The 21,428-nt window shown below is 40.5% G+C and overlaps 1 protein-coding gene and 1 long non-coding RNA gene across 5 annotated transcripts in view; one reads left to right on the forward strand and one right to left on the reverse strand.

Annotated features, from left to right (window-relative positions):
- The window catches only part of LOC125690807 (uncharacterized), a 25,986-nt gene extending 7,536 nt beyond the window's left edge, over positions 1-18,450 (reverse strand). Inside the window, exon 1 of the long non-coding RNA XR_007375805.1 lies at positions 18,271-18,450. This is a non-coding gene — a long non-coding RNA (uncharacterized LOC125690807). The remainder of the gene's footprint in view (positions 1-18,270) is intronic.
- A 74-nt stretch (positions 18,451-18,524) lies between these two features.
- STX17 (syntaxin 17) overlaps positions 18,525-21,428 on the forward strand; it is a 33,388-nt gene continuing 30,484 nt past the window's right edge. For 2 of the 4 annotated variants that reach the window (XM_048940368.1, XM_048940367.1), the window contains exon 1: positions 18,845-18,955. The gene's annotated coding sequence lies outside the window, so the exon portion shown is untranslated. Of the gene's footprint in view, positions 18,625-18,658; positions 18,768-18,844; positions 18,956-21,428 lie in introns of those variants that run through there. The other 2 variants (XM_048940370.1, XM_048940369.1) reach the window with 2 other exon arrangements.

Genomic DNA, 21,428 nt, shown 5'->3' on the forward strand with positions numbered 1-21,428 from the left:
GAGACTCTAACCTGACATATTTAGCACATCCTTCCCACAGCTCTCACAGAAGCACAAGGATGTCAGCTCTGATCAGACTCAACCGGGGGCTGCAAAACCTATCATGTTTGTAGATCTAAGGTGGTCTAGAAAGTAATTCTTCCAAAAGCTACTGCCATTCTGTGCATGAAGACAGACACAAGAAGCTGCAGTGGGCAACATTTCCATCAGGCTGCCCTAAAATAACAGCCTAGAAATTAGTATTACATTAACCTAGACAATGTTTTTAGACTTAGAAATGTCTAAACCACAAGAACTCTTTTGGAGGTGGGCTACTGCTTCAGATCTCAGATTGCAGCCCCATCTGCTGTGAAGAGCTGTCAATCTAATCTATCCAAGTCTGCAGCTTTTTGTCCAGTATGGCATAATGTATAAAGCAAAGGATGCCACAGTAACTGTATTGTGTTTGCAGTCTGAACAGGTGCTTAAAAAAAAAAAAAGATCATAGAAGAGTTTTGTTATCTATACTTCTATTACTTACTTACTATTTGAAGAATGATTCATATGACCTGAGCATTTAGAAAACTGCAATGCCATAAGGATAGAATGGGGAGGAGGAACACATTCTTTAATCAACATCTACGCATGGTTGGAAAGCTGCAGACAGTTCTCTGCAAGCAGTCACTGAACCAGGTTAAATTTTGTCACAACCACGTAAGGACTCCTGTGGTAGCTCCTAGTGAGGGTCAGTCTGCCCCAGCGTCCTGCCTGCCAGTGGCCAAGAGAAACTGGGAATTAAGTGTGTAGAGCCTAAAAATACACTTACCAGGCATCTCTAAACCCTTTGGATCATGCAACACATCCATAAAAAACCTTTGAACATGCACCCCCAGTATATGCATTTTCACTTATTTATAAACCATACCCATGCTCTACTGAAGTTCTAACATTTTCTTCCTGCACCCCCATGGATCGTCTTGTGCATTCCCTGGGGTGAGAGCACCCTGCTTTGGAGACCACTGCTAGAGAGGATCATCCCATTTTTATAGCATTTCTAGAAACAATAAATAATACTTTTTATTGCAGACATGTTAGTCACCGGACCTCACTCAAGCAGTGCAGACCTGCCTTATTTGGCTACCAGCAATCACGACACACTTGCATTTACCTCATGCACACTGAATGTGATACCAGTTAGAAACAGAAAGGGACAATTTGTCCAAGCATAAAAAAACCCTGTTGCCGTAACAAGCCAGGAACATCAATTTAATGTGGGAAATATTAATAGGAACTGGAAATTGTTCAAGAACATTCTACTGGGTATTAAAAAAAAAAGAAGAAAAAAAAAAAGTGCCACAAATCTACTAGTAGGAAAGAATTCATGCTGGGGAAGAAGGAACGTGTGAAACATAGAAGATGCAGAAATGTTAGTCGGATGCCATCAATCAAAATACAAAGAATGCAAAAAAGGATAATGGCAGTAAACTGCAAATGTAAAAAACATTTTGCTGAACACAGCAATATGAAAAGCTCACTGGGCATTACAGTTAGAAGGAACAAGAAACAAATTACGGTAAAAAAAAATTCGATACCAAATATCTCCATTACTACAAACAGGTATCATCACAATTTTGAACAAAGGCTCAGAAAAGACAGATGGGTCCATTACTGCTTCTCTTCCGATTTCAGAATGCAGCAGGAGGATAAGCTTGCCCAACAAAATGTGGTAGATGGAACAGAAAGCCTGGCATCAAGAACAAAGAGTGTGATGAAGCATCAGTCGCAATTACACATTTACAAATCAAGCAGCCTAGTGGGAAACAAGCATCATGGAAAGGACCTTTGAATTGCCAACTTACTCCAAGTATTAAAAAAGAATAAAAAGATGATCCTGGAAAATACAGACCTCTTAGTCACAAGCTGAATCCGGACACGTAATGGTAATTTTCACTTAGGAGGCAATGAGCATAGAATTGTATGCTTCAGATGTGATTAATAATGATCAATAAAATTTTAGGAAGCATGGATTTTGAAAATAAAACCTTTTTCTAATCTTCTTCTTTTCCTTTTGTTCACATCTGTCCTACAATACTAAAAACTGCCTTCAGAGCAAGAACTCAGTAGATCATCACAAACTCTAGTGCAGCCAATTTTGTCTCAGCCACTGAAAGGGATACAAATGTTGGCGGGATAGAAGAACCTAACCCGGTCCTGACATGCCAGGACTCCAGGCCAGCTCCAGTGAGTATGAAGTTGTGGGGCTTAGCTTAAGGATCAGTTTTCATGATCTTTATGCATAAGATTAGCCTAAGTTGCCTGAGAATTTTTTTTTTCTGGCTCTGAATGAGAGAGAACTGTATTTTCCTGAAGATTTTTAGATCAACCTACAAGTATAAGCCAGATTTGGGAAGGACACTTCTCAGTTTCTAAATTTGACAGCTATAAGCCAGAATTCAGAACATGATACGTAGTGCAAAAACAAGTTTATGAAATTGTATTTGAATTCTCTACACACCTTGAGAATTGCCATCTTTGTAGAATGATAGAATCATAGAATCCATTGAGTTGGAAGGGACATCTGAAGATCATCAAACCAGCTTCCCCGCAATGAACAGGGACATGTACAGCTACATCAGGTTGCCCAGAGCCTTATCCAGCTTTGCCTTGAAAGACTCCAGGGATGGGGCATTAATTACACCACTGGGCAACCTGTTCCGGTGCCTCACCACCCTCACTGTAAAAGATTTTTTCCCTATTTCCAACCTAAATCTACTCATTGAGTTTGAGACCATTCCCCATTGTTCTATCACCACAGACCCTCCTAAAGAGTTTGCCCCCTTCTTTCCCGTAGCTCCCCTTTAGATACTGAAAGGCCATTTTCAGCTCACCTTGGAACCTTCTCCAGCCCCAACTCTGTCTCATTTAAAAATCTCTGATTTTTTTTGGCAGAAATGTGCTGAGAATGTCTGTTTTCATTTGAATTCTCAGATACAAACATGTCTATTGATGCATAATTGAGAGTGTGTTCTGTTAGTCAATCATTAGTAACAATGTTCTAATTCTGTTTCCAAACTCCAGTAAAAAACTGTGGAGCAGAAAACTGAAGTGATCAATCATACATCACAAGCAGCAAGCAGTCAAACAACTCATAAGCACAGGTATCATGTTTCTTCTCAATCTTCAGGTGAGGACTCTGAAAACCATGCTATCATGAGAAATCAAGACCGGCTAACAAATGATGTGAACAAGCAAGCAAACAGACAAGAAGTTAAAATTGTCTTATACTTTATGTAACACACATTTTGATATTGCATCATAGCCCCAATTAGTTACTGTACTTTCATGCACCAACAGTTATCTGATAAACCATCTTGATAAAGGTTGTTTGCAAACAGGAAAATCCGATCCTCTGTCTGGTATCAACTGTTGTTTCCATTACCTTTGACAGAGTTACTCTGGCTTTATCAGCTCAAAAGTAAGAGCTGAACAAAAATGCCACTAGCCACAGTAATATTAATAAGGATTGTTAGAGTTCTGAAGGACATAGGTCTATTAGCTTTCAATAGGTTTAGTAAGCTTTGTGTATAAGTTTTATATGCAGATATGCATACATTTACATTCTAATTCCTGCAGTGTTTCCTGTCTGTTGGTCTATATTTTATTTCCACAGAGGCCTCTCACCTTTTCCTTGTGCTCTTTCACATGGTGGTTCCCCAACCAGATGAGCATGCAGATTTTGTCTTTATCTCACTGGCAGTGTCTGTGTAAGTCAGCACTGACGGTTTTGTTTCCTAGGCGTCCCCTCAAGCTACTCTGCACCAAGTGTCATTCAACATGTGTTACTCTTCCTGCCTCACACCTTCCATTCATACATCTATAACCATTAACTTGTTGATATCTCTGTTTTATCCTGTGCCTGCACGTAGCCTTCTTCCATATTCTTGGATTAGTGGAGATCCATGGATCAGATATGGCTTTTGTGAGGACAGTACCACTGCCTCAGAGGCACGTAGTACAAGCTGCATTAGCTATACTCCACTGTGAGCCCAGGAAGCCCCAGCTGCCCAGTCTCCATGTTAGCAGCACTATTTTTAGTTTGGTGCCACCTTTTGCAGATTTTCTAACAATTTATTTTACTTTCTTAGTAAAAACATATGGCAAACAGATGCCTAAGCCGGGCCCCAGCCACCCATTTCTTGTTCCTGCCTTTCCAGAATATCTGGGAAAATTCTGAGGTTTATGCTAATATACACGGAACTTGCAATTTATTTCAAGTGCAACCTCACGCTGACTGGCATGTCATTTTAAAATCAAGTTTCTGTCTCTTTTTTTTTTTCATGGGCAACCTTGAAAACATAAATCAGGATTCAAAGATGGTAGCAGCTGGGTATCAATCATAGGAAGCAAGGATGATGTAGAGATCTTCCTTCTCCTTCCCACACACATCTTTAAAAATTCAAAATAAATCAGATTCATCTACAAGTATCAGTTTACCAGTCCCTCTCTTAGGTAACACTTCTGCACAATGGTATGATCATGGCTATGTCTGAGATGAAAGAAGAATGAGCTGTAGTCTTGAAAATGTTAAATCTAGCTCTGCTTAAAAATCACCATTCTCCCCTGGGATTAGAATTTAGCTATTTTGCACATTTCTGCAGTGACCAAGGCAACTATGACACAAGAGAGAGCATGCTCTAAGCCAACATGAAAACATGAAGGCCTTCAGTAGGGCTGTCAGTCCCTGTCATACACATTTTTCCCAGGCATTAACCTTGCTTTATATTGTAATTCTTCTCTCCCCTTTCCCTCACCCTGTGTTCTACTATCCTACAGAAACACATTTAAGATTTATATTGCAATATGTTTAAACTTATTCTGATTTTCAGAAGTATATGTATATTTATTTTGGAGAAAGTTTATCTTGGTAAGAGGGACCACACACTAATACCAGCATTATTTATTAAGGCTACGATGTCATTAATTTCTCACATGGGAGCTGAAAGCCAAGGAATACTATCTCTGGTTTCCCTCTGCTCTGTCTCTTTCCCAGGATTCACTCCCTGCAGAAATGCAAACTTATAACTGGATCTATCTCCCAAGCATGCCCAAGATGTGTCAAGATATGCTTCAGATATTAAACGTCAGAATGTAGATTCATTCACACAATTCAAATGTTTAATTTAGAGGCTATTTAAACGAACAGCCTCTCAAATTAATTGTCATACTCTCTTTTTCCTCACTAAAAATGTTGCCTTTTTGTACAAATGATAAGAATGTTGCAATTCCCTGGATTTTGTTGTTGTTTTTTTTTAATTAATATGAAACAATTAATTATTGCTGAATTAGATGATCTTACCATTTCAGGGACATGCAGTGGAAGTGCAGACATACACTGAACGAAATTGTTCTGAAACAGTGTGTAGTCAGGAGCTCCTATGAGCTCTGGGACCATAGTCCACTTCAGAAATGATTTACAGGTATCCTATATTTTACATCAAAATTATCTAGGGGAAGAAGAGAGAGAGAAAAATATAAAACAACTAAGTCAATGCCAAATAGATTTGTGAATTGTACACATGAATTCCAAGAGATGTTTCTTTTCCTCCTGCACAACTTTTAGCAATGCAAAATGTTGCTTACAAATAAAGGATTCAATTTTCTTGTCCATGGGGAGAAACGGCTAAAGAAAGAAGTCTCTGCAGATCTCTCTGCAATGAATGAGAGACTGAAGTTTCTCCTTATGGCTCGTGTCCCAGACTCTGTTGTCAGCTGCTAATCCATTTCCACTGCACTCTCTTGGTATCATGCTCCTTCATTTGCCTCAATGCTCCTAGTTGATGTTTTATTATTGATTATTTGTTGCTAGTTTTGCATGTGAGCAAAGCATTTGGTAGCTTGTCTTTAGTGCCCTTGTGGGGCAGCTGCAGACCAAAGATGTTAGAAGCCACTTGGAGCAGAAGAAATTCTATGTTCCCCTGTCAGTAAGTGGCTGCACTGCGAGTCCCTTCATCCTGCACCAATTTCTGTTTCACCCCGAAATGATTGTACATCTCTGCCTACAGACCCACAAGGAACACAGAAGAAGTGTGACTGGAAAATAATTTGATTTCTGGCTTAATTCAATGAAACAGTTGTAGTGATTTCTAAAATGTAGGGATTTTTTTTTTCTTCCTGGAATCAGTGTTTGAAGAAAACAGATTGCCGTCACGTGCATTGAAAATGGCATTTAACAGTGACTTTATCATATGGACTGGAATATTAGCAGATACATTATGTGCAGAAATGTAACACGTTTCACCTTCTCCATCTAATCCGAGAGGTTCTTATTTTCCAGCCACCCACTTGGGCATGCAGTTATTCATTCGGTACAAAAATGAACTGCACCTGAAATATATTCAGATTATTGTAGAATTGCCTCCACCTTGCTGCCACAATTGTCAAGGTAAAAATATCTGTCTCTTTCTCAAGAGATAGATGATGATAATACAGAAATGCTTCTACTCTCAAGGTGCCTGTACTAATACAAGGAGTCAGTTCTATTTAAAAATAAATTCACACTTCAGCAATTGCTATACTTGATGCATGCATTTCACACACACACATATACAATGTTGGAAAAGTTATTTACTTGTAATCACACATTCAGAAGTTAGGAAATAAAAGAGCCAAAAACGTTCCATGCTTGAGAAAACTTATTTTCTGCCTTTATGTGGTAATATTATGATACATTGTTAATTATATGAATACGTGCTGCTTCACCTCAGCAATTTGCCTTGTTTAATCCAAAGAACATCTTTTCCTCTTCAAATTTTCTACTTGAGCCACCAGTGCCATCAGCCCCCATAGCATTGCTGGGAGTTGGAACTAGATGATCTTGGAGGTCCCTTCCAATGCAAGCCATTCTATGTTTCTATGATTTAATATTGCCTTTGGCCCAGTTTTCTCAGCAAACAAAGCTTCCAGTGTTGTGCTATCTTTCTGTCCCTCAGTCCGCTACTGAGCATTTTTGAACCCATGGGCTGATTTCAACCAAATCTGACAGGAAAGCTGAGGTTTAAGGAAGGAAATCTCACTGATGTCCCATAATAGCTGGGGAAATTAGCAATCCCCTACTGAAGTAAAGCCTGAAGCATGACCCTTGGCACAAAGCCTCCAGGCAGCCCAGCCGTGAGGCAGCTATACTTTGGAAGCCGGCCTTCCCTCACATTGCAGCATGCACAGCTGCCCACCAAAGCCCTCATACGGCTTCTCCCTTCTGAGCACTTCTGTTTAAAAATTGTTTAGACACCAGAAGTGCTCTGGGTGCAGTACCCAGGAGGGTGATGGTGGGGATTATACTTCTTACTGCTGGCATCAACTTGTATGAGGGCTGGTCTGAAAACAATGCATCCTATTTTCTTACAATGGCCCACGACATCAGAGGTGGATGTTGGTGGCATGGCAGTAAAAGTTGAACCTTCCTGCCAATGCCCCGTTACACGTTATTGCTGTGAGACAGATGGCAGCAGAGGGGCAGTCTGCCTCAACAGCATCTGACAATGGAAGTGCAGATGAAGCAAAAGTGTGGAGCTGAATTCCTCCATTGACATTCATTGACACTTGCTGAACATCTATGGAGACCAAACAGTGGATGTGGTCAAGAAAAGTGAAGCACTGGGTCATCTCTGTTGGTGCAAATGTTTACCACCGCAGCATACAGGCTATTGTTCACCACAGGTGAAAATGCATAGCTAATGGTGGTGACTGTGTAGAAAATGAGTGTTTTGCAGCTGAGAATTTGCACTATTAAATGCTGTTATTGTACTCTTTGTATCTGTGGTAGTTTGGTAGCATGGAAATAAACAGGAGGCATTACTTTCAGAACAACTTAGGAACATAGGAGAAATTAGCCTCTTTTTTCTTCTTTTTCTTGCTGCTTTCATTGCCCTCATCATCTTGCTTTGGTCTGCCTGACTATAGTTTTCCCCTGCCTTGCACACTCCATTTGTCATTAAAACTCCCCTTCTAAGGTAAACGTTTGGGCTGTGCCATTTACATTTGCAGCCCGGAAACCTGTGGTAAAAATTCTCCATTCAAGGCACGTCAGGGCAATTTCAGTATTAGGTGATAAAAAATTCCCCTTCTTCCTATGCACACAAGTCACCCTTCAGTCAATGTTTCCAAAATCATCCAGTCTCTAAGATAATACAGCTGGGTCACAAATCACAGCTACTATGCCTGTGTCAAAAAATATAATATGCAATAATAATAAAATAATATAATATATAATAAATATAATATAAAAATGTAATATATAAAAATCAGCACACTATCACAGAGTTCCCCAGACATTGCTGCTAAACATGGATCTTGGACAACATATTGTAATTTTGTTAAATACTGCCAATACAGATGTTTGTGCAGTGGAAGGAAATGGATTAAATCCTACCGTTCTTTTTATTCAAACACTGCTTCCATTTTCTCTCAAAAGATAGAGGTGTAAAAGCACATGGTTGGTAACCTCTGGTGTATTCATAATTGCCATATGTGTCACATGTGCGCACATTTTCACATCAGTTTTGCTGAATGAGCTTTTACTGCCACTCTTCATCACTAAAAATGGGCTTGTTTAGCTTGAAGAAGAAAAGGCTGTGGAGAGACGTCATTACAGCCTTCCAGTTCTTGAAGGGAGCTTACAAGCAGGAGGGGGACTGACTTTTTACAGTCTGATAGTGATAGGACAACAGGTAATGGCTTTAAACTCCAATGGGGAAATTTAGATTAAATATTAAGAAGAAATTTTTTACTCAGAGGGCGGTGCTGTGGTGCCCCATCCCTGGAGGTACTTGGGGCCAGGCTGGATGGGGCCCTGGGCAGCTGAGCTGGTGGGGGTCAGCCCACAGCAGGGAAGTGGACTAGATCATCTTTAAGGTCCCCTCCAACCTAAGGCATTCTATCATTCTATGAAAATCACTAAATGCAGGCAGTGAAAAACTACAATGTCTTTAAAACACGTTCATTCAGCACTACCTGTAATACATCTCAACAAATCTGCTTGTGCATCCAACTCACCTCCTAAGAACAAACATGTCCTCATTTTGTAAAATTCCCAGTCTTAATTGCCTCGCAGAATGACCACCTCTTTTTATTTTTTCTCTCTACTGTTTTAGAGTTCTGATTTGCTGGTTCAGTTCACATGCACTTAGTGACACATAACACTGTGCTTTAGCAGAAAATTGCTAACGAAGGGCTGAAGCAAAACTGGACATCACACTAGAGAAGAAACACTACTAAAACTACAGTACCAATCTCCGATGTATAGCAAAAAAAAACCAAAAAAAACCCAAAAACAAAAAAAAAAGGAATTTAAACTTTGAAGTACAACTCAATGCCTTGTAACTAAGATGAGATATTTTGTTTGACTTTCATTAAGTCAACACTGAAATATGACATTTTAAAAATCTTTTTAAAGTCAAATCCTGGTGACACTGAAATCAATAACTTACTTTGATAAAATGTGACTATTATCTGAGAAATTCATATTACAAATTATTTGTTTTAAAACCTAACAGCTGCACTCCTCTGGCCTTTAAAAATTAAACACTAAATTGATAAAAATACTACTTAATGTAGCTTGGCATGCTATTGCTTCCAATGTCTCCTTATAACTTCCAAATCCATAAAAGAATTAAAAAATAACTTGATATAATCATGTACATCTAAGGAAAATCTATCACTTTGCACTAAAATTTTTACTTTTCATACAAGTCTTCTTGAGAAATGCTGCTAGTTTTGTCACATAGAGCTACTATGTGCTCTTTGCAAGTTACTTCAAGAGCAACTGGGTAGATAGAGCAAGATTCCATAACTGCCACCTGTGAAGGAAAAATAGACCAAACAGCAAGTTTCAAAACTTACTGCCAGTCTTATCTCCCAGAAAGAGTCTGATGAGGTAACAGTCATGATGCTGAGAGTACAAATCAAAGGTATATTGGATAGACGTGTTTGTTGAATGGGTCCAGAAAGTCTAGGGCAGTGCTGCAAAGAGAGTTAGAACATTACTTCCCACCTGGAACTGTTAATACAAACAGAGGGAGTGGAAAGCATCATTCCCTTGCAATTCATGGACAGACCTATGGCACTGACTGGAATTAAGCTCCGTCAGAAAAATAGCCTTAGACATATAACACATTTCTGCATTTCATGCAACACACACCAGCATGTTTGGATCAGGTGATCTTAGTGGTTTCTTCCAACTTCAATGATTCTATGCTATCTCAGCATTTTCAAATGAAGAGTTTTGGCGACTTACATACAACATTGGCACGGTGGTCACCAGCTTCATCTGAGTGTCCTTTGCTTCAGCTCTTGGTAGCTGTGAATGTCCATCTTTAACATCTCTTCCTCTCCTTACAGTACTGATATCATTGCTACATGTTAGTATGAGTGCTTTTAGCACTGCTGCAGGGCTCCTAGGTCTGTCAGAGAGCAACATAGACAGGGCATTTGGACAGTGGAAAAGGTAAAGAGCTTTGAGGATGAGTCTCATATACTGCAATCGAGGTTGGGAAAGGACAAGGAGGTGATCTGCTGAGGTACTGGATCCCCCCTTCTCTAGTACTTCACTGTATCACTTGGGAAAATGATGACAAGGATCGCTATTGAAGAGACACAGCAAGAGACTGGACAAGTCAGAAATCAGTATAGTCATGAAGAAATAAAATTAATAATAAAAATCTAAGAAAAAGAGCTACATTAAAAATTCCTACTTTGAAGAATACCTAAGAGATCTAAGAAACTACTTGTAAAAGAAAGTTGCATAGCAGACTTTGCACTTAGAACCACAGAAATGATGTCTTAGTTTCTTTTGAGGCCTGAGGCATTTAAGAACTGTTTTGTATTCATCACCTCCATCCTATTCACTTTGGAATTGCTGTCCAACTCAAGAGGTGACCCTCAAGATAAAGCAGTTAGACACACTGAAAATGGGATCTGATAGGATTAGTCAAATGATGCTATTGCTATGCAAAGTTGCCAAATACAGCCACACACCAATTGAAGGGCTTTTGCCCAGTGATTCACCCATCTGTGACTGTTGTAGAAGATCCACTCATAAATGATTGAAATCCATCCTGTGGACAGATTTGCCACCTGGATTTAAAATTGCTAAAATAACTCATACTACACCAGCCAAGCATTAAGTTAATGCCCTCTTAAGCTTTTGCACACAAAGCAAATATCTCTGTTCACAGTACCACACAGAACATTAATCCAATTACTATTTCTGAGGTGAGAAATGAAGCAATTTTAGTCATACTTCAGGGTTTAATTCAAATTATAATAATGGTATTTTAAAAATAAACATCTTTAACTAAAAATTGTTTTCCCCACAAGATTATGGTTTTTTTGTTGTTTGATGGATGACTATAACAGTAAGAAATCAGCATTTTAATGGCTCACCTAAATACTACACAAAGATGTAAATATTCAGTGCAATGTGCAGGAAATTAGTAGTAGCATTAGCAGTAATGGGACTTGCATGGCTAATTCTCCACATAGCTGGCTGAACATGTCTCCCAAAGTACCCATCAAGAAATACAAACTTTCAATTACATTTTAAACTAAAATAGGCTTTAGAGGCTTTCTTTCTTTCTCTGAGCTCAGTCTCAGTAAGACTGAAGTTCAGCGCTTCACAATGTTACTGCTTTATTAAAAGTAAATAGAGTAAGATTCAAACATTAAAGAAGAATAATTAAAAAAAAAAACCACTGACAAAATACCCTCACTGGAGATCTAAGTCTCTTTGGATCATGTATATTCGTTTATGCAGCATCTTCACTCCATGGTTGCAGTACTTGAGAACTTCACAGTTTCAGTGTATAAAAGACACTCCCTGTGAGGTAGGAAGTGAAAAGATAACTTTGCAATGGACTTGATATCCTTCACCTCTGCACCTTTGCACCTTTGGCACTAAACCATACTTCATTTTGAGAAATGCTGATGAGCACCTCTGCAGCAAAACAACCTAGCAAGGCAGAAAGAAACACGTTTGACATCTGAACCTAAGCCATTTATATTATGTCAGCATTTCAACTTGTGGTTTAGACCTACCAAGAAGGAGACATTGATGGAGATAATTGTAAATGACTATCTTCCTTTTCTGTGTCTTTCAGAGAAAAGGGTCTGACTTCTGCCATGAGCAGCTTACACTTTTCAAGATAATACCAGCAAGCATCACTGTAAAGATCTAGGTCATATGGGGTTCCCTAGATAGAAAGAAACTGACGGTTAGTAGATGTGTAAGACAGAAATAAAGCAGTGCAGGACCAAACAGGGCTCTGATTTGATAAATTATATATTATGACTTATTAAGATGATGTTTCAGTTACATTTAAGATTGGACACCACTTGCCACATATTAGAAATGACAGTTACATTCTAGTAAGAGATGTTGTATTAACTTGACATTCCTGCTCTTCACTTCTGACTCACCCTGCCTCCTTCTAGTGTGAATTTCTTGTCTGTGAGTGAAAAGACTTATCTGTAGAATTTCACTATTTATTATGCAGCTTTCAATCATTTTCAGTGCACCTCTGGACAGTTCTTAAGCTACGTAGACAGCCATTGAGTAGCCAAGTAACACCTTGGGGTTACAGCAGAGACTTCCAGGAGAACTTTTCAGACACAGTTAAAAAACAAACAAAAAAGGTGAAATGTATCAAATGATAGGAAGTATTAGGAAAACAACAGACAACAAGACAAAAATACAACTGCAAGATTGAATAAATCCGTCTTATGCAAACAAAATAAATACAGCGTGCAGTTCTGTTTCCCTCATCTAAAATAAATAAGAAAATAAAATAAAACAGTAATATCAAAACTGGAAAAGGCCCAAAGAAATAAACCAAAAAGGATGATAAAATATGTATACTAATGTGTCCAGAAGGAGTGGTTGAAAAAGCCAGGATATTTCAGGCTCCCAAAATGACAACTAAGGGCAGAAATGAGATCTACCTCATATTGAATAGCATGGAGAGGGTAGACTGGAATCATTTGCCAGAAAGAGTTAGGCTAGTAATGCAGAGGGTAGCAAATGTGTGAAAATCCTTGTCAAAGAACTCTGTGACTGAAAGAACTCTATTTCATCTGCAGGGAAGACTGGGTGAACACATGAAACAGGCACACACAGGAGTTAACGGGGAAACAAAGCACACCTGGTTCAGGATACCTGAAATGTGAAAAAAAAGTCAAAGGCTGGAGAATGTTAAGGTGGAATGATTGCCTTATTCTTCCTTTCCCCTCATGATGAACTTGTGAGCACTCCTGAAGACAATACAAAGCTAGATGGCATACAAGGCCCTTGTACAAAGATTAATTAAGGTGGGAAATTAACTGGGAAATTCCTGATTAACTTAAGATTCTACTTGAAGACTGACACAGATTTTAAATCAAAAACAATCTAATGAACTTTTTATCTCCAGAAAAAAGAATTTCCAGGAAATGTTTTCCAGGGAATGGTTTTAAACTGAGACAGGGGAGATTTAGGTTAGATATTAGGAGGAAGTTTTTCACACAGAGGGTGGTGATGCACTGGAACAGGTTGCCCAAGGAGGCTGTGGATGCCCCATCCCTGGAGGCATTCAAGGCCAGGCTGGATGTGGCTCTGGGCAGCCTGGTCTGGTGGTTGGTGACCCTGCACATAGCAGGGGGTTGAAACTAGATGATCACTGTGGTCCTTTTTAACCCAGGCCATTCTGTGATTCTATGATTCTATGAAATGTCCCATAATCCAAACTAGCCAGGCTAAACCCCTATTTACCACTTCTCTGATCAGGAACAACCTTCTTGGCAGAGCTAAACGATGTACTGTCCTTCTGATTATCTGGTAAGAGGGAGGAGATGAAGCAAAGAAGGCAGAGACTACTCCAGAAGTCTTAAAAGATTCAAATCAGTCAGTGAAAAATGTGGATTTTCTACTTTTTAATTTATTCCTAAAATTCCCTGGAATTTTTATTAACCAGACTATTGTTCATATCTGCATGCGTTAGAGAAGCAGCAGGATCAGAATTACTTTTCTAATGAAGAGAGAAAAATTAAAAATGCTTCAAAAGCATTTTAATCAAATCTGTTTATGAATGCAAGCCCATGATGTGACACCTCTGGTCTGAAGTTAAAAGGCATTCTGAATGCCTCTCCAAAGCCTGAATAGTTTTACAGAATAAATGTTTACTAGTAAGTATGGTGGATGAATTGTAAAAATGAATATTTGCTCAGCTGATTCACCATCTTCTTTTTTTTTTTTTTTTTTTTTTCTTTCCCTGACTATGGTTTGTATCTTCTTGCATTCAGAAATGTTATGATCTGGATGATGAATGAAATCTTTACCATGATAAATTTTACCACTGACTTGAAAGGCACTGAGATATGATACAGAATTTCTAAGGTCTTACATGAATGAACATTTACTTCACTTGCTAAAAGTGTCTTGCGTGGAAACTCCTTTTTCAATTAGGGTGATTTGTAGGGATTTGTCTTGAGCTGATACTGACTTAGGTCAACCCTATAACAACAGACAAACGGGCGCAAAACACAATCCTGCTAAACAATTTTTAATCAAATTGGTTCAACCTTCTCCTGCAGTAAAGTAAAACTGCTTATGTGACCTTCCAAGTGAAACCAAGAATATTTGACATATCACTGCTGTAATGAAAGCTGATTGTTAGTTTTAAGGGTGAGAATGCTCCTACAGATCCAGTGGCAATGCGAAAGTGTTGGGAAAAAAGAATGGGTCTTCATTAAATTGCAGTCATGTGGCAGTTTTCAGCTACAAATCTAGCAGTACCTTTTTTTTTTTGAAATTGTATCTCTTTTGGTTATGCCTGTTGGTGGACTGCTGGGAAGCACGGGAGGAGCTCTGCCATTTCAGGCTCCCCAGGCAAAGCACTGTACGTGTGTTCCAGGAATGCCCTAGGTGTGAGCTCTCACCAGCAGCCGATGCTCTTGTCAGCAGGGAAATTCTGCTGTGGTCCAGGTGTTGTGGGTAGTTTCTGTAGCCACTAACTTTCCTGAGTGATTGTTTCTGGGGCAGCTGCTGTAAACTGTACATGGAAATCACAGTGTGAGACTTGCCAATATGCTGGAAAAGACAAAAATAACCTATGTGAGCCGGAGGAAATGTTTATCTCCAAATAAAAGCTGCTTTACAGTGCTAATAGATTTCTCTCTTCCTTTCACACTCAACTCAGTGTAATTGTTTTGACAAATATATTAATGTACAGTAAACCTCTTCTGCTTCATTATCATTTGGGGGACCTTTCTGCAATATCATACAGGTGATTCTCAACCAAATGTGAGCTGGTTTTGAAGCAAATTACACTAAAATGTATTGTATCAGATTTCCACCAATTGCAAAGCTATAACACAGCTTTTGTTAACAGTAGCTAACATCTTCCCCTCAAATCAACACACAGGATTTTATTTAGATCATGAAGACAGTTTCAGAAAATGCTGCCACATATTCCTCAAGAAATCAAGAAATGAAGAATCACTGAAAAAGTTTGGTTTTGTCAGGGAAGTATGTTAGAAGGAGATCTCAATTTGAACCATGTTGCGCTCCTTAAAGACTGTGGGAGAGAGCAATGTTGGCTCAGTTGTAAAGACTGTTTTCCATGACACAATGGAAGCTTTATTACCAGCTCTTGCCAGCACAAGTCTTTTGATAGAGAAAACAGTGTATCTGTAATAACAATGCATTAAAAAGGCAACAGAATGTTGAAATGCTTTACTGGAAAAATATCTATCTTTGGGAACATAATGTAAGTATCTGGGAAGTTCTGTGTTTATTGAGTAATGCTGAAATGCCATCCCTAGAATGAGTTATCTCAGAGACTGCACATAAAGGAAAGATTGCTGAGCACAGAGCAGTAAGACTAAGTGAAGAAACCATATTAAATGCATCGCTTATCTGGATCCTGCCTCTCAATTCATATATTAGAGGACTAAGAATGAACTTGTGGAAGCTCTTCCTCAGTTGGATGTGCAGCTGTTCTCTACTCTCCTAGGAGTCTTCATGATCATTTTTCTTCATTGATGATACAGAACAGCTTCTCTGATAACTCAATGAGAATACATAGTCATCAGATCTACAAGAGGCCCTTCAAAACTGACCACAGACATGCAATACAAGTTTGAGTCCGCCTGTAATTCAGCAAGTCCACCTCCATCTACACTTGACAATTTTTCTGAGGTATCTTTTGCCATCAGAGGTAGTATTTTCCCAGACCTGAAGGTGGAACTCTTGTTCCTTTGAAGATCTTTATATGATTGTCATAGCATTTTGCATTGTCATTTCTTTTCCTTGAAGAAGTACAGAATTCTAGGAAGTCACTGCTTGGTTGTCTGGGAGATCACATTAACAACAGTAGCAAAACTGGACAGTCAGGTTTGAACTTTGTGAGCACAATGAGATGTGCAAGGAGCTCTTCAGAGAATGCCTGTCTGAACTCATTCAAAAATCTTTCTTTTTGGAAACATCCTTGATATCCTATTCCTTCTTTTGCTGCCACATACGTAGACTTCTCGGTCTTATTCTGGAGCCAAGGCATACAAGGACAGAAAAAGCAGAGTATAACTTTGTAGTCATAACATCACCACATCAGACTGCACAGAATATCTGCCTATATATTTTGCATCAAAACTTCCACTTTGTGTCCTTAAGCTACAGTATATCTTTGGGGGAAAAAAAAAACCAAAACACAAAAAACCAATCCAATTGCATTTGATGTTCCTCTAGGTTTGCTTCAGAGTATTAGCAAAAGTTTTATTCTGGGAGTTCATGTCCCCTTATATACCATAATGCCCAGACTCCTGTCAGTGCTGCCTCATGCCAGTCACTCTCCTTCAGATTCCAAGGGTGGCTCTGAGGCCTTATTTTGAATGTCAGCCTTCAAGTGGACTGTCTTAAGAATATTTTTACAAATGACATTACCATTACTCACTGTTACTACTATTTACAACAGCAGAGTCGTAACTTTGTAATTTGTAATTCTGTATTTTTGTCTAAGTCATTGCTAATAGCACCAAGCCAAGAAGAAGCTTCCCCAAAAGACATCCATATGATAAAACTTCATTTACAGTCACTTCTCTTGAGAGCTCCCAGTTGAATCAGTTTTTAATGCACTTGCAATGAACTACAGACTTTGTAGGCTATGCTGTATTTGTGAAAACGACATACAGTTCTAACTTAGATGAAACCTATTAAATCAACACTATTACCTTTATGAACTAAAATTATACTCAAGTGTATTTAATCAAATCTTTTCCATAAAAGTGTATTCAGCAGCATTTAATTATGTGTATTTAATGACTGCACCCCAGATCAGCACTTCCATGTTTCTTCCAGAGTACCCATATCAAACCGGTTATGCTATGCCAGATCAAATTATCTTTACCATTTTTTAAATATATGAGCAGTGTAAACATTTTTAGTACTTTTTTTTGTACTTTAGCACTCTCCAGCCATGTTGTGAGCAACAGAAGTAATTAAGGCTATGGATTCTGTGGATTTGGATTCTTTAGCCCCTAAACAATTTTAATTGCAGTAACTACGATTTCCTCTTCACGTGCCCTACAACAATCACATCTATCACTCTGGAATGATGTGTATGCAAAGTGGATGGCTGATATACAAGTACTGAATGACTGATCGCTGCTAGGAAGAATATGTAGGAACTGACGTTCTCGCCTGCTTTTCTCTGGCTGAGGAAACAAATTTAGGTTTAAATGCCAATTTCCACAAAACTTAAATGAGCAGAATAACTTTCTCCAAACTACATCACAACTAGTCCAAGGGATATGGAATGACAGACAGATGGACAGATAACATAAAGCTTGTTCAGAACATAAAAATCAACTTAAACTCGTCAGTTCTCTCAGTACAATTGAGGACAGTTAAAAAATGTTCTATGCCAATAATGGCACTGCATTCTCTTTAATTGTTGCTATAGAGATATTGTCAGATAGCCAGATAGTTCCACTAACAGATAGTTATCTCTATTGAGAGGTGGCAAAATGACCAGAAGTGACAGCGGGCTGCCCTTGGATATTTGCTCTATGTAAGTGAAACCTGTGCTGTCAGTACACCTATATAGAGGAGGAACTCTGCTAGCCAGAGGTTAGAATACTGGGATAGCAACCGATTACCTGTGCAGGATACAAACAGAATTCACTTATTTTCAAATTAGAATTTTCATTACTTACTTTCTAAATAATGTAAGCAAAGAAGGACTCAGTGGGAGGGGAGCGGTATCTCACCTGTACGACCTGGGCTGCTTTTGTCCCATCCTAAGGAGAGCTTCAAAAATGGGGAAGGGTCTGGAGAGCAAGATGTGTGAAGAACAGTTGAGTCCCTGTGTTGGCGCAGAGCAGAGGAGCTGAGGCCTGATGGCGGCTGCAGCTCCTCACAGGGAGCGGAGAGGCAGCGCTGAGCTCTGCTCTGTGTGACAGCGACAGGGATGGCATGGAGCTGCGTCAGGGGAGGGCAGCTGGGGGTCAGGGAAAGGGTCTGCACCAGAGGGCGGTGGGCATGGAACGGGCTGCACAGGGCTGTGGGCACGGCCCCAAGGGCTGGAGTTCATGGAGCGTCTGGACACTGATCTCAGACACAAGGTTTGTACGTGTGTATATGTGTATGCGTATGCGTATATGTGTCTATGTATGTGTGTATGCGTATGCGTGCGTCATGCAGAGCCCGCCACGCACCGCCAAGGAGGAGCGCAGCTCGGCGGCATCCCAGGCACAGTCGCCACATGGTGAGGGGCCGCAGCGGTGGGACGGCGGGAGCACCTACGGGGGAGGAGGGAAGAAGGGGACGAGGGGGAGGGGCCGGAGCGACCGCCAGGTTCCGGCGATGGCGGTCCGGCTGCTTTCGGTTTCGCTTCGCTCGCCTCAGAAGCGAGGAGAAGGCCGGGCCGGGGCCTAAGCGCGGATCCTCCGTACGGTAGGAGCCCGCTTCGGGGCTGGGAGCACGCGGGGCGGAGGTCTGAGCCGCTCCGCTCCCGCAGCCGCGGTGTAGGCCTCGGGTGGGCCACCGTCCCTCTAAGAGGCCCCGGGGCTCGTCCCGTTCAGGCGGGGTGTCCGACCTCCCCTCTCTCCTCCCGGGAGTGTGGCGTCCCGGGAGCGGGCGGGGGCCGGCCCTCCCTCGGAGGGGTGAGCGTGACGGGACGGGACAGGCAGCGTGCGACTAAAACAGTGCGGTGTGTGGTTGAGCGCTGTGTTCCCCCAGGTTTTGTAAACGGCGGTCTCGCTTGGCAGAAAGAAAGCGGAGTCGTCCACCTGCAGCTTTGATGTAGGACGTAATCGTTCTCTTGGAACCCGTTTTCCCTCCCCCACCTTGCTGCCTGTGTAAGCAGGGTGCAGGAAGCTCTGCCCTTGGTCACCTGTTGCAGCTGTAGTCCGGGAATACGGAGAAGTCAGAAGTAGGGCTCTAATTGAGGGTTGAAGTATGTTCTGGCCGCATATGGTGGCTGTTAGTCCACGAGGAACTCGCTCTTCCTGTTTAGCTTTGCTCCAGAAATGCTGACGTGTTGGTCTTGTGCCTTTGGTATCCGTCTGGATGAATAGGTGGTTGTGCTGTCTGGCCTTTTGCAGCTGGCAGAGAGCTGGGAGGGCAGCCCAGGGTTTGCTGGGGTCTCCTCACATGCAGCCGTGTGCCCACTGCTCTATCTGGGTGGTGTTTGCCTTGCTAGGTGATCCACGGGGTTGTGACCCGCTGGGATCTGCAGGCTGTTGGGTACAGTCACCAATTCTGGTGGTTCCAAAGGAGACCCCCTGTATATAGCTCTCAGCCCCATTAGCATAGATGTGTTTTTGTGTCACTTTGTCAGTGCTTTGGGACAGGTCACAATACTGTATTTTAGCCTCAGGTCCCTTTCACAGCCAGCAGGTAAAGATGAAGTTCAGAGCCAAAGTGCATGGTGGCGGTACCTCACCACAGGAGTGTGTTCCTCACTAACTGCAAAGCTCAGCCTAGCGAACAGCAGTGAATGCTCACTGCCACTCGGTTCTGGGGCCTTCATATTTTACTGAGGAAGCTACTGTGTATCTCTGCTTTCCAGCACCTGTATTCTAACTGTTTGAATATAAACTTCTGATAAAAGGAGAAAGCTTTTTGACCTTACAACCCTTAAAACAAGACATCTATGCTTGAGGTACTGTTTTTAGTGGCATTGATTGTTTGAAGTGTCAGAAGTGACTTTGCTTCAAATAGGACCATTATATTGCATTTCTTTGGGTAAATAGAACTCTTCAGGCTTATTCTGCATTTTTTCCTACCATATTTCCTACCAAAGGACACTTTGCAGCTTAACATTTGATCCGTGCAACCGCATTTACTGAAATTTGTGATATGTTACTGTACAGTGTAAGAATCTTCTCACTGACTGCAACTGTGTGAATGTGATCTCTGTGCTCTGCCACAGAGTGTGTGGCACAGAGTGTTCTGGGTGACTGTCAGAATTAAACTGATACTTTCATTGTTGGGAATTAGGTATGTGAAAATATATATTCCCCCTTCTACTCAGCTCTTGTGAGGTCCCATCTGGAATATTGTTTGGATAGTGATAGTACAAGAGGGAATGGTTTTAAACTGAGACAGGGGAGGTTTAGGTTAGATATTTGGAGGAAGTTTTTCACACAAAGCTTGGTCTGGTGGTTGGTGACCCTGCACATAGCAGGGGCGTTGAAACTAGATGATCATTGTGGTCCTTTTCAATGCAGGCAATTCTATGATTCTGTGAAAATCTTTTTACCCCTTACATTGTCTAATTTAAATGATGAAACAAGATAGTGTATGCTGCTTGGACTTTTCCTTTTTTGAAAGAGGAAGTGAGTTGCTATATAAAGATTTTGTGTGCTTTATATAGGCATTTATTTAATAAAGATCAGGCCAGTGGAACATCTCAGGCTCTATTACTCTGTGAGAAGTACATTCAAACAAGAGGCCATAGACTAATCCTTTATGTAAGATACACTTAAATGATATTGAAGATACTGGGCTGTTTTGAGCAGTAAGAGTCATAGGTGGTTTTCATATTAGGTACAAACACTAAGTTAATGGTATGTATAATTTACTTTTAGTTCCAGTTTGGGGCCAGTATGTAAAAAATGAAAATATTAATAAGGATATAATTTTAATTTTTGAATTTTTTAATTTTAAATTACTGATGTAATGACACAGTCTTGTCTTGGGCTTTTTTTGCTCAAACTGAGCTGTATTTTAGACACTCACAGGAGTGTGTTCCAGGCTGTCAGGAGTCTGTGATGTGATGAGGAGCAGCTGTGTAGAAAAGACTTCATGATATTGAATGTGAGGCTCAGCGCACTGTTGCAGAAGAAAATGGGCAGGCACACTGAAGGGTGCATTAAGAATGTGGGTGGAGGACAGCAGGTTGAAGCAGTGGATCTTCCCCTCT

Source organism: Lagopus muta, chromosome 3 (assembly GCF_023343835.1).
Source record: "Lagopus muta isolate bLagMut1 chromosome 3, bLagMut1 primary, whole genome shotgun sequence".
Lineage (NCBI taxonomy): Eukaryota > Metazoa > Chordata > Aves > Galliformes > Phasianidae > Lagopus > Lagopus muta.